Source organism: Galeopterus variegatus, unplaced genomic scaffold, assembly GCF_000696425.1.
Source record: "Galeopterus variegatus unplaced genomic scaffold, G_variegatus-3.0.2 Scaffold73, whole genome shotgun sequence".
NCBI classification, from domain to species: Eukaryota; Metazoa; Chordata; class Mammalia; order Dermoptera; family Cynocephalidae; genus Galeopterus; species Galeopterus variegatus.
Window position 1 is genome coordinate 758,158 of NW_007726184.1, and position 10,952 is coordinate 769,109.

Consider the following 10,952-nt stretch of genomic DNA (forward strand, 5'->3'; position numbering starts at 1 on the left):
TTCAAAGCAGCATTATGCATAATGGCCAAAAAGTGGAAACAACCCAAATGCCCACCACCTGATGCACGGATAAACAAATAAGGCAATATTACTTGCCAATGAAGAAATGAAGTATTAAGCCCTGATACAACATGGATGAACCTTACAAACATTTGGCTAAGTGAAAGAAGCCGGTCACAAAGGACCACATTTTGTATGATTCCATTTATAGGAAATGTCGAGAACAGTCAAATCCATAGAGACAGAAAGATTAGTAGTTTCTAGAAGATGGGGGGGAGAGGGTGGGCAAGAAGAGAGCAGAGTATGACTGCTAAAGAGTCTGGGGGTTCTTTCAGGGTGATGAAACTGTTCCAAAATTGACTGTGGTGATGACTGCACATTGAATACACTAAAACCACTGAATTGTATACTTTAAATGGGTGAAGTGTATGGTTTGTGAATAAGTCAATAACTGTTACCCACCCACCCCCATCCTCTGGAAACCACTTATCTTTTCATTTTTATCTATGAAAAAATACAAGAGATACCAGAAAGTGTGCTCAATGTTACAACAGGCACCAATAAGAATTACCATTTTTAGTCTGGACTTTTTTCCTTGATGCTCCAATGAAACCATTCAAAATGTAAATATAGTTTTTTATATTCATATTTTAATTTATTGAATTCAGGTCAAATAGTTTATAAAAGCAAAGTACTGAGGGCAGTTACTCAAGATCTATATACAAATCATTTTATGCTGTGGCTCTAGATAGAATGGACAACCTCAGAGAAAAAGTTCCAACCAAAAGATAGGATGTTTTGGAGGGTGTCCCAGACCATAAACTTGCTGAGAACAGGAAACATGTCTGTACAATAATTTCTGTGCCAGGCAGTATGATTGATGCTTTACATACGCACTATTTATAATCCTCCCAACAACCTTGCAAGGTAGGTATTACTGTCTTCATTTGAAGTAGCTTAAAACCAAATATCCTCAAATCCAGAAGAGAACAATTCAATTAATTAATCTAAGCTTCAAGTTCCTGATCTATGAAAGAAATAACAATCCTACACACATCAGTCTCGTTGTAAGAGATAAGTGAAATAGGGTCTATTAAGTGCCTGATTAAACAGACACTCAAATTTCAGGGTTTTTTTTTTTTTTCCTTTTTGTCTTTTTTTGTGACTGGTAACGGGATTGCAACCCTCAGTGTCGCGCCCGCACCGCGCTCAACCAGTGAGCGGACTGGTCTCTATATGGGATCTGAGCCCTCGGCGGGAGCGCTGCCGCACACCCAAGCGCCACACTCTACGGAGTTCGCCACCAGGCTGGCCCCAAATTTCAGGGTTTTTAAAGCCCCTCAGCTTCAGCAAAAACATATGCAACACTGAGGAAGCTAATAAAACGGGTTGCGATCAATACTCAAAGAGCCAACACTGCCACGTTCATCAGGGTTCTCTTCGAGTTGTGACACTTAATCATCCAGCATGCACAACAAACTATGGAAACAGAGCATAACAAAGGTTATTGTTACGATAAAAAAAAAAACCCTAAAAGTTAGCCTGGCATTTATTTAACGATGTGCATTATTGTAATTATGCTACATAATTAGATATACAAACAGTAAGCAGTGATTGACTATAACTATTATGACTTACGTAGCCAAAGTAATTGTTCCCAGGGTCATGAGAGCCAAGCCGTGAGCTGTTTTAAAAACCAACAAAAGACACTGAAGCCACAACCCACAGTGATGATGCAAACTTGCTCTCTACTCCCCACTGGATGTTTTCAAAGAAGCCCTGGCTGGAGGTTGAGACACAAGTCAGGCAGCACAAAGTACAATTCAGGCTTAGGGAGGAACACCTCCTTCTCCAGCATTATCCAACAGTGCAGCCTAGCCTGGAGAGAACGCTGGAGGAGGAGTGGAAAGACCGCAGGGACAGCAGCACTGGGTGTGCATTGGGAGGTGGAGATGGGAGAGGGCTAGAGGTAATTGAGTGTGATGAACTACAAGGGCTGATGGAGGATACACTGGCTGATGGGCCATGCTGAACAATCGGGGGGCAGAATAAGCGTGCCAGACGCAAGGACGGCCAAGGACATGTGGGAAGAGGGAAGGACGGGGTGCAGTTCGGTAGGATCACTTCACACATTTGCATGTTTATCAGGAACCTGCACTCACCATTTTGCCAAGCAAATGTGAGCATAGTGTTATGTTCATTTATCACATAGGATCATACTGAGAAGTTTGACCAGTATAATAGGCCTGACCTATAAAGGCTATAATGTAGACAAAATGGCAAGAAACACAGCAGTATTCCAGAAGTTAAACATCAGTGCATACAGAATGATATGAATCAAGTTTCACTCCACCAATTATAAGTCTAATAAAAAGACTATCATCAGCCCTGTGGTATATAAAGTATGCTACTGAATGCCCCATTACAGGAAATGAATACTCTCATACACTACATGTGGGAGTATAAATTGGGTTTAACCTCTATACACAGCAATTTGGCAATATTTTCCATCTCTCTGCCTTAACAAAACGATCTTTCTCCTATGGAGACGGTCCTTCCCCACAAACTGTGGAAGTGGTGGCTTATTCTTCCACTGGGCAAATACTGCTTCTCACTGCCACGCTCTAACCATGAATGAAGACCTGTGAGGCAGGCTCAGGCAATCCAGCTCTACCTCTCTGCCTCTCCCTGTTACTCACTAGCCTTCCAATTGTTCCCTTATAGTTGTAGTCTCCTCCTCTCCCTCCCACCGTCAACCTAAATGATCCTGAAATCTTAACCTACAACTCACCCAACACTGTATAGTTTCTTTTTATCTTCAATAAATCATGTCCACCAAACCCTAGCACCCTACTGCCACAACTGCACTCTGTACTACCCCACAGGTGCTCTCCCTGTGAGACTTTTGTATGTCCTACTCTCAAATCCTCACCTCCTGTCCTATACGTCCTTTATCATAAATCACTCACATCCAAAATGCCTATTCTGACTATACTGGGATTCCTAGTCCTTGTAGCACTCTTCTTTGTACAAGTCACTGTGCATTTCTCTCCTTATCCATCCTAGACACCCGCCCCCACCAATCACTTCAGTCACTTTCCCTATTATTTTAGACTCTCCTCCACCCTTGATAAACAGTTACTGCATTTGTGTTCTCACATGTAGTTGTCTGAGCACTAGAAAGAAAAGTGAAAATCAACAGACTCCCACATGTGCACTGGAACCACTATAAACCAACTACCTCCACCATTAACCAAAGCTCCACAACCCCCTTGCTGTTCTCCTAGTGGCCATTCCAAATATTTGTCTCTCAAACACCTTACCCCACCACATCTATTCCTTGATCATTTTTAGATGACTCTGCCTCCTTTACACACGTACGCATGCACACACACACTTGCTAGATATTTCTACTTCAAACATTATTTTTCTCTAGGGAGCAAACTCAGTACTTTGAAAACTGATAAAGGGGGAAATAATCATGCATTTACTTGCCTTACTTATACGAACTGTATCTCAGGATAATCAAATGTTTAATGAGAAGTTTCTCTTTATAAAGATATTCCAACAATCTTTGAAGAAGAAATGACAATTGAAATATCACCATTGTACAATCCCTAAAAAGTAATGGATCAATGCAATGATCACCAATGGCTGCTAACATCTCAGAGACAACAGACATTATGCGTATTACTTCCACCATAATCTGTTAAGAATCTGTGCCCCCTCCAAACAAATCTAAATCTGACCAAACTTTACTAATTTATAGGACACACAAGGAACAGAGGAACATGTTAAATTAATCAGTGGGAATAAAATCAGCAACTTACAAGCTGGAAAACTCTACAGAAAAAGAAAAACCTGGGCCGGCCCGGTGGTGCACTGCTGTTAGTGCGCTGCTTGGGAAGCGCGGCGGCGCTCCCACCGAGGGTTCGGATCCCACATACAGACCGGTTCCCGCTCACTGGCTGAGCGAGGCGCGGGAGCAACGCCGAGGGTTGCGATCCCGTTGCTGGACCCGGTCCGGTACGGGGGCGACACTGAGGGTTGCGATCCGTTGCCGGACACGGAAAAAGCCAAAAAAAAAAAAAAGAAAAACCTGGGCCGGCCCGGTGGTGCATTGCTGTTAGTGCGCTGCTTGGGAAGCGCGGCGCCCCCCCCACCGAGGGTTCGGATCCCACATACAGACCGGTTCCCGCTCACTGGCTGAGCGAGGCGCGGGAGCAACGCCGAGGGTTGCGATCCCGTTGCTGGACCCGGTCCGGTACGGGGGCGACACTGAGGGTTGCGATCCGTTGCCGGACACGGAAAAAGACAAAAAAAAAAAAAGAAAAACCTGGTTTCTCCAATGAACCACAAGAAAAAGGGGAAACCTACAGAATAAAAAATATTTGAAAGACAAAGCCATTCACAATTTAAAAACTTTATTTGGATGCAGCTTCAAACGAATTGTAAAAAGGTGGGGAGGACTATTTTGAAGCATTAAATGGGGAGGGATTTGAAACTTGACATTAAAGAATTCTTTTTAACGTTTTTATGTGTGGTAATGTATTGTGCTTTTTCGGTTTTGTTTTTTTTAAAGAACCAATGTCTTCTGCACAGACAAACGGATATACCTTATAGATGAAATGATATGATGTCTGAGATTTGCTTCAAATAATCCGGGTGGAGGAGAGACATCAAACAAGACTGGCCTTCAGCTGGTAAATGCTGAAGCTACTACAGGACGATACCTGAGGGTTTCATTACTAATCTCTCAACTTGATATATGGTTGAAAAGAAAATTCCTCCCCATCTCAGCCACCCAAGGCACAATCCTGGGGAGGAGCGGTGAACCCTTTCTCCCTCACTCCCACTTTGAACTAATCACCGAGTCCTGCAGGTCTTCTCTCTTTTCCGGCCCTCTATTCTTTATTCCCACCATCGCCACGTCACTTCAGAGTCGTCATCGTCCCTCAGGTAATTATGCTCACCTCCCAACTGGTCTATCTCCAGACTAGACTCTTTCAACTTCTCCCTAGACTAGAAATCAACAGTCAAAACTGTTGCTTCCACTGTCCCGACGCTTTCTTCCTGTGCTGCCACCAGCTTGGTCCACGCTTATTCCTACACTCAAGCTCTGCTGTCCTGGGGAAGCCATTCTTGTCATCAGTGTCATTTGCACAGACTTGCCCTGTGTGCCCAAGGTATTCGCTACATAGTCCTATTCCTATCAGAACCCATATATTGTGATTTAGCTGTCTTTATCTTTCTTACTCCCTATACTCAGCATCTAAAACTTGGTATGTTACAGGCCTTTTATAAATATTTATCAAGAGTTAGAGAGCACAAGAAAAAGCATGGGACCGAATGGGTACCACGCAGAAGGGAACCTCATGGCTCTAAGAGCACAGTTCTCACACCCAGAATCCTCATGGAGTACTGCTACAAATTCAACTGTGCTCACATACATGAGAGTGCATTCCTTTTAATCAGAAACTGGTCACATATGTGACTTATAATCTCTAAAGATCATACCACACTACATTTGGACTTGAAGCAGAAGCAACCACATTCATCTTTATAAACACATTTACTAGCAAAATAACAAAATGGAAGTAGTGAGAAGATAAAAAGCACAAGAGATGTTATCAGCATTTTAAAAAAAGACAAGTAAATGCATAATTAACACAAAAGCCAAGCTTCAAGAATAGGACACTGTAGGGAAATAAGCCTAAATTTTAGCCACTAGATTATGCCATTCTGAAATGCAAGGACCATGCCTGATCTTTGATTGTCTTTCATCGGCCAGAGCAAGCAATCAATAAATATTCCTTAAATTAATGTTTACTGCTAATACGCAGCTTTAAAAGTAATCAAAGCTAAAATGCTTACCCCTGGGCTGGAATAAAAATACAACTTACCCAAGGCAACCGGTCAATTTTAAGACAAAAATAAATGTATGGCACCACTTTACAACTGTCCTTTATTCTGGAAGGTCACAGTTGTCTTCTCAAAGTTCATTTCATCCCTTAGCATATTCTGATAACATATTAAACATAAAAATAGTTTCAAGATTTTTTTTTTTTTTTTGTGACCGGTAAGGGGATCGCAACCCTTGGTGTGGTGTTGCCCACACCGCGCTCAGCCAGTGAGTGCACTGGCCAGTCCTATATAGGATCCGAACCCGCGGCCTTGGCACTCCCAGCACCGCACTCTCCCAAGTGAGCCACGGGGTCGGCCCTCAATATGTTCTTAACATGGGGCCGGCCCGGTGGCGTACTCGGTAGAGTGCAGTGCTTGGGAGCGTGGCGGCGCTCCCGCCGAGCGCTCGGATCCTATATAGAGACCGGTCCGCTCACTGGTTGAGCGCGGTGCGGGCGCGACACCGAGGGTTGCAATCCCATTGCCAGTCGCGGTACTGGCATGACACTGAGGGTTGCGATCCCGTTACCAGTCACGAAAAAAGACAAAAAGGAAAAAAAAAAAAAAGATGTTCTTAACATGACAGAATCTCCAGGGTCATAAGGCTCTCTCAATAGAACACATAGGGTGAGGCATAACAAAAAAAAAAGGAGAGTGGGAAATATTAAGGTTGAAAACGCAAACCACCATTCACTCATATTGAGGTTTTAAAATACCTCAGTGGGTACTTTAGAAAGTTTGCAGGAACACAGAATTAAAAGATAACACGAATCTTTCCACGAACTTTTTGAAGGACTCTCATAATGATAAATGAGTTTCCAGTTCAGCATGAGGAATCTGCAAGTCGCAACCGTGATCTAACAAGTAAAAGGCTGAACGAACTAAAAAAGCAACAAAAAACTCTTCTTAGATTGTCAAAGAAGTGAAATCACAGGGCAAATCTCACTGCTCCAAAACTGGAGAGGCAGACAGGGAAAACAGAGAATGACAATTTACCAGAGCAGAAACCTCCAAGGGATGAAGTGACGGTAAGTGACAAACTGTGGGAAGCTCAGTGCTCCATGCGGACAAATCTGAGAGTTAAAAACTCCAGGGGAACCAAGATGGTACTGGTGGTGGGGGGTGGTTAAGAGGCAACTTTTCTAAGATTTACCTCCTGGAGTTCCACCAGGTTACCACAGTGAGTATCGAAGGAACATCCCTCATTCTTCCAGCAGAAGAAGGGGAAAGAAACCATTTTGAAATAGGCAAGAAACTCTGTTCTTCACAAGGTCTGCCCTCAGGAGAAACTAACCAGAGCCTAGAACCCGCTGCAGTTTTATTGGAGTGGTGGTTTCCCTGGTTTCAGTCAGCCACTGTCACTTAGTAGTCATCAGGGTTATCAGATCAACTGTCCCCACTAGACCATCCCACTATCACAGTACTACAGTGCTTGTGTTCAAGTAACCCTTACTTTACTCAATAATGACCCTAAAGCATAAGAGTAGTGATGCTGACATACCGTTATAATTGTTCTATTTTATTATTAATTATTGTTAATATCTTACTGTGCCTAATTTTTATATATACACATATATATTGGGGGGTGGAGGGCTGGCTGGTACTGGGATCTGAACCCTGGACCTTGGTGTTATCAGCTCCATGCTCTCCCAAGTGAGCTAACTGGCCAGCCCCTGTGCCTTAATTTATAAATTGAACTCACAGGTATATATGTATAGGAAAAAGCATAGTATACTTGTATGTAGGAATTGGTACTATCTGAGGTTTCAGGCATCTATGGGGTCTGGAATGTATCCCCCATAGATAAGGGGTAATGGGAGACTTCTGTACCCAAATCCAGCATACTTTAGCCATCCTGTCCCACAGGGGTGTGGGCACACAACTGAGAAGCACTTGTGAAGTTCAGTCCAGGGGCACAGGTCCACTAAAAGACTGAGACCTAATCATAGAAGTATAGAACTCTTCCATTTTCCCCATACCTTACTAAACATTACTAAAGGCCTATTTACAGCAGTTCCTTTTTACCCAATACTGTCACATTCAGCTATCAAGAAAAATTACAAGGCATACTAAAAGGCAAAAAATACAGTTTGAGGAGACAGAACAAGCATCGGAACCAGACTCAGAAATGGCAGGACACTGGAATTATCAGAAGGGATATTTTAAACAACTATGATTAATAAACTAAGGACTGTAATGGATAAAGTAGACAGCATGCAAGAATACATGGGCAATGTAAGCAGACAGAAATTACAAGAAAAAAATGAAAGAAATGAAATAGATCAAAAACCCTTAACAGAAATAAAGAATGCTGACAGAGTCTGGGCATGCTGTCCCCCCAAACTCATGCGGAAATCTGATCCCCAATGCGGCAGTGTTGGGAGCTGTCTGAGTCATGGGGCGGATCCCTCATGAATGGATTAATGCTCTCCCTGGAGGGTGGAAGTAGTGAGTGAGTTCTCACTCTATTAGTTCCCGTGAGATCTGGTTGTTTAAAAGACCCTGGCACCTCCCCCCTCCCCCTTGCTTCCTCTCGCCACATGATCTGCTTGTACCCACCAGCTGCCTGCCACTTTCTGCCATGAGCAGAAGCAGCCTGAGGCCTGCACTAGATAGAGCTGTCCCAGAATTGTGAGCCGAATAAACTTCTGTTCTTTATATATTACCCAGTCTCAGGTATTCTGTTATAGCAACACCAAACGGACTAAATACAAATGCCTTTGATGGGCTCATGAGTAGACTAGATGGGGCTGCAAAAAACCTGAAAATCAAAGAGAAAAAAGACTGAAAAAATAGAATATCCAAGAACTGAGGGACAGCTACAAAAGGCATAGCAAATATAACAAAAACACCAGAAGGAGAAGAGAGGAACAGAAGAAATATTTAAAACAATGAGAATTTCTGACATTAATTTCACTAATTTTAACTTATTAATTCATTTCATTAATTTCATTAATGTCAGACCTAGGAAGCTCAGAAAACACCAAGCAGGATAAATGCCCAAAGCACTACTCTTAGGCATACCATATTCAAACTTCAGAAAATAAAAAAATAAAGGAAAAAATCCTGAAAGAAGCTATAGGGAAAAAAACATCTTACTTGTAGAAGAGCAAGAACAAGAATTAATCAGACTTCTCAGAAACGATGCAAACAAAAAGAGAGTAAGGTACTTAATGTGTCGAGAGAAAAAAACCACCAGCCTAAAATTCTGCTCCCTGTGAAATTATTCTTGTTAAATGAAGGAGAATAAAGACGTTCTCAGACAAACAAAAATTGAAGGAATTTGTTACGAGTATACCTGCCATGCAAGAAATGTTAAAAGTTCTTAAGATAGAAGGAAAAAGAGAGAGATCAGAAACTCACACTACATAAAGAAAGAGGGCTGGCCAGTTAACTCAGTTGGCCACAGCACTGTGTTATGACACCAAGGTAAAGGGTATAGATCCCCGCACTGGCCAGCAGCAAAAACCCCCAAATACCAGGAGAAACACTGGAATATCCAAATCAGAGGTAATGTGTCTCATACATAAAGAAAGAAAGCATCGGAGAATAAATAAGCGACATGATGGCAACAATGGATTTGGTTATGTATGTTCATGTGCATACATACATGCTTAGGCATAAATGAAATGACAGCAACGATTCGAAGGACAGGAAGGAGGAATTAGGACTATTTTGTTGTTATAATGTCTTCACACTATCTATGAATGTGGGGTGGAGGGAGATGAGAAATCTCTGTACCTTACTTTCAACCTAAAACTGCTTGTTGGGGAAATAGGATAATTTAATCAGGACCCCTCACCTTAGGCCTGGTTGGGGGTGGTGCAGCACATTCTTTGTAAGCAAACTGTGGGGGGTGGGGTGGAGTTAGTGTGCTTGCACAGTGCCACCACCTTGGCTGGCATCTGCCTTGGGCGTTCGCCCACATGGCCATGCTCTTGAACCTACAGCTTCCAAGACCCTTTTTGCCAGTTACCTAGCTCATAGACATGCGTGTGAGGGGTCTGGTGAACCAGCCTGGCGTGTGAGGTGTCTGGGGACCCAGCCTGGTGTGTGAAGGGTTTGTGAGCTCCAGACCCAGCCCTAGCTCAACAATTGGCCCAGTCGGTGCAGGGTTACAGGCAGGTAAAAGAGCACTACATTGCTCTAAAACATAACCTACTTATAATCATAATAAAGTGATAAATGCACGTGGTAAACATAAAAGGAAAAAGCGATAAAATGTAAATAAGTAGAAAATCCCTTAATCAAAATGTTGAGATTTGATTATACTGTTTTATCATGCCATAACATGACTTAATTTCTAAAGACCAGAAAGACAAAACAATATTTAAACAAATTTCCATGTAATTCTAACTAATCTTACATGGTTTCATAGTTCACTGCTACTTAGAAGCAGAAATTAGAAAAGCATATGCAAAATGACCTGAGTGGAAAGTAGTTTGTTGTCTGACATGAAGTGAATAGCCAGAAGCACTTTTTAGTTTTCATTTATTCTTTTTTTTTTTTTTTTGGCGACTGGCCAGTACAGGGATCAAACCTGGACCTTGGTGTTACCAGCACCAAACTCTAACCTACTGAGCTAACCAGCCAGCCCCTCAGAAATGTTCTTTTAAAAACTTAGCACAAGAAAACCACTACCCACAAACACCCCCCGCCCCCACCCCCCCACACCCCGTAAGTATGGAGCTACTAAAGTTGCAGGCAAAGACACAGCTCAACAGAACTGAAACGAATCACCATGTTACAGTGCAGTGCAGTAACACACTGGCATAAGGATGCACAATTACTGGGACTAGATAAAAGTATATCCATCCTATACACTAAATTAGGCTGGGAAGAACATAAGAGAATATATATGATATGATTCCATTTATTCTCTAGGACAGAATAATGTGTAGGGATAGGAATCAGATCGGCAACTGCCTGGGGCAGGGAAGTGTGGTGGGGCAGACTTGACTGCATGAGGCACACGGAAAATTTCTGGGGAAATGGGAATGATCTATATCTTGTTTGGGGTGGTGGTTACACAGTGTATACAGTTGCTG

The 10,952-nt window shown here is 42.5% G+C and overlaps 1 non-coding gene across 1 annotated transcript; it reads right to left on the minus strand.

Annotated features, from left to right (window-relative positions):
- Positions 1 to 10,423: 10,423 nt before the first annotated feature.
- Positions 10,424 to 10,496, minus strand: TRNAT-GGU. Its single transcript has one exon. It is a non-coding gene; the product is annotated as a tRNA-Thr (tRNA).
- Between the last annotated feature and the right edge of the window lie 456 nt (positions 10,497 to 10,952).